Here is a 6,791-nt window from a genome sequence, read left to right as displayed (position 1 = left end):
TGGGGTTTGGGGAGTAGAGGGGTAGAGGGGCAGAGCAAAAATAACTAGTTTTTTTTTAAAGTGTCAACCTGGTAAGCAGTCAAGTTTTCAACTTTGTCAGGCATTCTTTACTTCCATAAACAGGGATACACTCAGATTATTTCTGTTAATGGAGATTCAAAATACACATATAATGCTGTGAAAAGAGGAAGTATGCCCAATACTAGGGCACATAGAAAACTGCAATGCAATAATCATCACTAGAATGCTATGCAGCTCCAGCATTCTGCAGCAACAAGGGTTGTAAACAATTATTCCAAAATTTGCAGCTGGGCTGTTTCACTCTCTGTCCTGTTCTTTATTCCTCCTGCCTGCCTTGCTGTGATACCAAGGAGATATTCTCTCTACTTCTTGGCATTCCTTTGCTCATGACTAATATTTCTTTGCTCCTGCTTACTCACTCAGTTCTCTTTGCCTCTCCAATTCTAACAACTCTACTAACTTTTCCAAATGGTCTATGATGGAATTGTCAAAAGAGAGTTCTGATTGAACCAACCAGTCACCTTACAGTTTCAAGTGTTCCTGATGGGCTGAGCACATTACTGTTTCATAATCTAGTCTTTTAAGAATGAGGGTAATCTCAGGTACTGATTATTGTACAGACTTTTATGTCTACATGGTAGAAAGTATAGATTAATATAAAATTGTTTCTTAAAAACTCTAAAATACGGCCCTGGCCGTTGGCTCAGTGGTAGAGTGTCGGCCTGGCGTGCAGAAGTCCCGGATCCGATTCCTGGCCAGGGCACACAGGAGAAGCACCCATATGCTTCTCCACCCATCCCCCTCTCCTTCCTCTCTTTCTCTCTCTACCGCTCCTGCAGCCAAGGCGCCATTGGAGCAAAGATGGCCCGGGCGCTGGGGATGGCTCCTTGGCTTCTTCCCGAGTCGCTAGAGTGGCTCTGGTCTCAACAGAGCGACGCCTCGGAGGGGCAGAGCATCGCCCCTTGGTGGGCAGAGCGTCACCCCCTGGTGGGCCTGCCGGGTGGATCCCGGTTGGGCGCATGTGGGAGTCTGTCTGACTGTCTCTCCCCGTTTCTAGCTTCAGAAAAATACAAAAACAAACAAACAAACAAACAAACAAAAACCTCTAAAATAATAATGGACACTTAGAAATACAGAGAAGACTTTTACTATAGCCACATTTAGGTGCACCTAGTTATACATGCCCAGTGGCTAAAAATAGTTAATAAACTGAATAAATTTTAGAGTCCAGATTCCTGTAAAATACTTTGTTGTTTCTTAAAAAGAAAATATGTGTTTTAATACAGAAATTTTTTAAATGAATAAATATATAAAATAAAGTGTGAAAATTCTTTTTAATTCAACCTGAGAAAATTACCATTAACAATTACGTTAGTTGTATCTTCTTTCTTTGTTATGCATATCATGAAAAAAATCATGTGTTTAAAAGTGGGGTCAGAAAACAATAATTTTATTAATCTATATTTTTATTTTTATTTGAAAGCCTAGATAATGTTCTACCTAATATATCTTTAATCATTGTTGGCATTTTACTATTACAAGTTATGCCTTATATATACCGTATTTCCACATGTATATGATGCATTGTATTTGGAAAAATTTGGGGTTTAAAAACTGGATGCGCCTTATACAGTGGTTGTAGTTTTTTTTTACTTGAATTTTCCACTTTTTTGTGCTTGTCTTTGTGCTCATTGTTGAAGACAGAGGTTTGTCATCAAACACAGATGAAAACAAGCTAATGGATGGGAATTTTAACAGTGATGAGAAGTTGTATGAATTTTATGATGAATAATGCTTGAATTCAATAACTTTATATAATACATTTTTTTTTTCAAATTTTGGGCCCCAAAATTAAGGTGCATCTTATACATAAGATTGTCTTATATATGGGGAAATATGGTAACTCTGTAGTTATATATTTTATAGGCATTTCTACAGTATAAAATTCTAAACATCATAATGTTGGATCAAAAATATTTTATACATTAAGTGCTTATTAATTAAGTACTTAAAAATACATCACATCCTGTATGAAGTGATGATAACACCGATGTGAAAGCATTACATACCTTACCCATTTCTACTTCTCTTCAGCTATGATTCTACTACTATGTTCAACTGCATAGTTCATTGTCCTTAGATTGCTGTTATGTAAAACAAATCAGCCATTTCTGAACTTTTCTCAAGTGAGAAGTGTGTTACATGAAAAACAAAAACAAAGAATGAGCCATGCCCTTCTATGGTTAAAAATTTAATATTTTCTAAAACCTGTTGTCAAAGTCTCCCTAGTTTTCCCTTGTTTTGCTCTACTCGCTGACAATTATTCTTTACATATTTACAGATTGTTCAAAATGACTCTATTCTCCATAAATCTTTAAATGTATACCCAATCTTACCTTAGCCATCATACAAAATAAGCCATGTCATCAGAACTCATAAAATCCTGACATTAAACAATAGCTTTGTTTTGTTTTTTCACTTCTTATAAAAATGAGAGTGTTACCATTTATTTAATGTAAAGTTGTACAGAATAGCAAAGAGTAAAAGCTTTTGTTTCCTAAAGAACAGAAGTGCTGGATTGTAAAGGAAAAAAGAGAAAGGAACATCAACAGGGTGTAACCTAGTCTTTTGTACATTCTGAACCTCAGTCTTTTTACTACTCTGAGATATGCATCTATGTGGAGTGCTTTTGTATAATCATACATGAGTGTGGACACATGTAAACACACACACACACACACAAATAAGACAAAATAGACCTAAAACAACAATACATAGTTAATAAATCAGAGGTATATATTTCTATAATGAGAACTACAACTCTGAGGACTGGAGTTTATTCAGGATCACCAATCAGTGTCTGGACTCAATTACAGAGATGTATAAAAACTTAACTAAAATCACAAATTTAGTTAGTGCAGAAACAACAAATAGAGTTACTTGCATGTTTTAAATGTCTAAAATATCTGTCTTGACAGTAGGAATATGGTGGAGAAGAACAGCCTCTTCCTTTATAATTGTTTTTTAATTTCTGTTTTTAGTACGGATGATTAGCAATTCTCAGTGAAAATTACTATTGCTTATTTTTTTTTTTTTTGTATTTTTCTGAAGCTGGAAACTGGGAGAGACAGTCAGACAGACTCCCACATACGCCCGACCGGGATCCACCCGGCACGCCCACCAGGGGGCAACGCTTTGCCCACCAGGGGGCGTCGCTCTGTTGAGACCAGAGCCACTCTAGTGCCTGGGGCAGAGGCCAAGGAGCCATCCCCAGGACCCGGGCCGTCTTTGTTCCAATGGAGCCTTGGCTGAGGGAGGGGAAGAGAGAGACAGAGAGGAAGGAGAGGGGGAGGGGAGGAGAAGCAGATGGGCGCTTCTCCTGTGTGCCCTGGCCGGGAATTGAACCCGGGACTTCTGCACATCAGGCTGACGCTCCACCACTGAGCCAACCGGCCAGGGCCTACTATTGCTTATTTTACATACCTAATCTAATGTAAAGTTAGGAGTGGCTATTCAATGGGACCTTTTGATATTTGCATAGAAACTCAAAACTATTAAGCACCTAGTATGTTCCAGATACACTTTCAGACATCAGGACAATGCTTGACATTGTATCTCACATAGATGTATATATACAGTGAAATTAAAAAGACTTAATGAAGAGCAGACCTTAAAAATCATAGGAATATTTGCCTTTATATTTTAAGAAAATGTACTTATTTATTCTTTTCTGATTATTAAGCTATGTTCATTTTGGAACATAATGAACCTCTAAAATATTTTTTAATTTGTTGGATGAAAGCATGGAAGAAGAGGCAGAACACAAGACAATTCATCACAATTAAATTTCTTTAATCTCTGTGAGATCATATAAACATTAAATATATCATTATTTTAGCATCATCTAACAGCTGAAGTCTGTTTCTAGACAGAGATTTGTAAAATATTATTGCTTTAAAAATAAAATCATTGTTATTTCTAGTTTTTTAAAAACCAAATAAAGTGTGATAGTCTATGCTGAAAACAGTATGCTGACTATAAAAATGATTGCTTTATTGGGCAGCACAATCACTTATGAAAGGATATGAAAGGACAGAACAGGTGGAAAGAAACCCACTTATTAATCTAAACACTGAATGATTAGGTGATTGATAAATAAACTTTTTTAAAAATTTGGGTGATGAGAACACTTACCCAGATATGTATCCTTGTAACAATTTTCAAGTGTTTGATACAGTATGAATAAAGAACGTGTGGTATTTAAACACATTAGAATATTACTCAGCCTTCAAAAAAGGAAGGAAATTCTGTTATAAACAAAAATATAGATAACCTTGAGGACATTATGCTAAGTGAAATAAACAGTCACAGGAGCAATAAACACTTAAGCCATTGAAATTTAGATGGGTTTTTTTTGTTGTTGTTGATAAGAGCAGCTAGCTTTGCTTTCCTTAATACAGTGAGTATGTATGTTCATTTGAAATATACTTTTTTTAGAAGTGGTCTTCAAGAAATATTTTGATGGGTAAAAAATTGAAGAACCCTTGATTTCAAGAAGCCTACATTTGGCTCTCTCTGGTTGACTGAGTGAATAAAGCATCAGCCTGGGGTATGGATGTACCATGTTTGATTCTCGGTCAGGGCACACAAGAGAAGTGACCATCTGCATCTCTCTCCCTCAGAGGCAGATTAAGGTGGGTTGAGGCCCAAGGCACAGAAGAAAGTATTGGGCCCCTTAAAAAATGAGAGAAAGACAGGGAAAATGAAAATACATGTTAACCATATTTTTAAATAAATAAAAGATATTATTTACTATTAATTTTAAAATTGCACATATGAAACCAAACTTGGTGTCATTAGAAAAAAGTATAAAGTTGGGGCTTTGTGAGGTCCTTCAGAAGTCGGGGCCCAGGGTGCACTCCCAGTGTGCCGACCATTAAACCCTCCTCTGCTCACCCTCCCACTCCCCCTTTTCTCCCTTATTTTCTCCCACAACCAGTGGTTCAGTTGGTTCTAATGTAGGCCTGGGTGCTGAAGACAACTCAGCTGATTTGACCATTGGCCCCAGATGGGGGTTGCCAAGTGGATCCCTGTAAGGTGCATGTAAGAGTCTGTATCACTATCGCCCCTCCTCCCGCTTAAAAAAAAGCCTACATTTTAATAGAGAAAGGCTAAATGAAAAATAAAGAATTAAGCAAATAAATGGACATGGCCTTATTTCTTAAGAAGATAAGCATCAATAATCAGAGGGAACTAAGAGTGACTAAGCGTGGCATGAGTTGCACACTTTAAAGAGGATTTTTCAGGAATGTCCATGTGAAGAGATGGTGATCAAATATGAATAGTGTGGAGAAAACAGCCAGTTGTCAGGGGATGCAGGAGAGGCTGGGTAAAAAAAATGAAGAGATTAAGCAAAAAAATTCTCAGACACCAACCAACAATATGGACTTGCTGGAGGAAAAAGGAAGCAGGGAGAGGTAAAGGAGGGTACAGGGGGACAGATGGTGATGGAGGAAGGCTCGACTTGGGGTAGTGTACACACAGTGCAAAATACAGATGATGTATTGTAGAATTGCACACCTGAAACCTATAAAATTCAGTAACCAGTCACAACAATAAATTCAATAAATTTAATTTAAAAGTTAAAAGAAAAGAAAAGAAAATAGCATGCCAAAAATAAGGAAATGGGATGAGAAGGTGCTACAAACTCAGGATAAGCTGTACCAAGAGACAATGCAAGCAGTACCTTTTAGGAAAGTGGTTTGGATTTTCATCTAAGACAATGAGAAACCATTAGAATGTTAAGCAAGAATAACAGTGGCTTTAATTTACACTATGTAAATCATTCTTGTGTCTGTCACTGAGTTGATGATGAACAACAGGGAAACCTTGGATAATGAAAGAATTCTGCAATTTTCCATGAAACAGATGAAAATGGCTACAACCAGGTGCTCATAATGCACTTGTTTGACTCATCAGAATAATTTATATGAAAATGTGTTCACAATAAAATTTGCAATTTCATTTAAACATTAGAAATAAAGTTCTATTATTAGAAAATGGAAAGAATTAACAGCTACTACTGATATACATAAGTATCTTGGTACAAATATAGTGTTAAGTATATTTGGTAATTTTCTTATATTAAAAATTTATTAAGGCCCTTGCCGGTTGGCTCAGCGGTAGAGCGTTGGCCTGGCGTGCGGGGGACCCAGGTTCGATTCCCGGCCAGGGCATATAGGAGAAGCGCCCATTTGCTTCTCCACTCCCCCCTTCCTCTCTGTCTCTCTCTTCCCCTCCCACAGCCAAGGCTCCATTGGAGCAAAGATGACCCGGGTGCTGGGGATGGCTCCTTGGCCTCTGCCCCAGGCGCTAGAGTGGCTCTGGTCTCAACAGAGTGACACCCCAGAGGGGCAAAGCATTACCCCCTGGTGGGCAGAGCGTCGCCCCCTGGAGGGCATGCCAGGTGGATCCCGGTCGGGCGCATGCAGGAGTCTGTCTGACTGTCTCTCCCCGTTTCCAGCTTCAGAAAAGTACAAAAAAAAATTATTAATTTTCATAAATAATCAGATCATTTTGCATATGATTTAAATAATCACAAACAAAAGATAAGTACAATGGATAAATATTTTATGAAAGACTTTCATTAAAACAATTTCAGGAGAGATTTAAAAGGCCTTGTGAGTGGCAAGATGGGAACAGAGTAGGTGGATATACCAACTTCCATCTCCCAGAACCAAAGTGGATTACAACTTAATTTTAAGAACCAT

The 6,791-nt window shown here is 37.7% G+C and overlaps 1 non-coding gene across 1 annotated transcript; it reads right to left on the bottom strand.

Moving 5' to 3' along the window:
* Positions 1-3,405: 3,405 nt before the first annotated feature.
* Positions 3,406-3,481, bottom strand: TRNAI-GAU (transfer RNA isoleucine (anticodon GAU)). The gene has a single exon. It is a non-coding gene; the product is annotated as a tRNA-Ile (tRNA).
* Between the last annotated feature and the right edge of the window lie 3,310 nt (positions 3,482-6,791).

The sequence above is a fragment of the Saccopteryx leptura genome, chromosome 2 (assembly GCF_036850995.1).
Source record: "Saccopteryx leptura isolate mSacLep1 chromosome 2, mSacLep1_pri_phased_curated, whole genome shotgun sequence".
NCBI lineage: Eukaryota > Metazoa > Chordata > Mammalia > Chiroptera > Emballonuridae > Saccopteryx > Saccopteryx leptura.
This window is presented reverse-complemented; position numbering and strand designations above follow the sequence as displayed.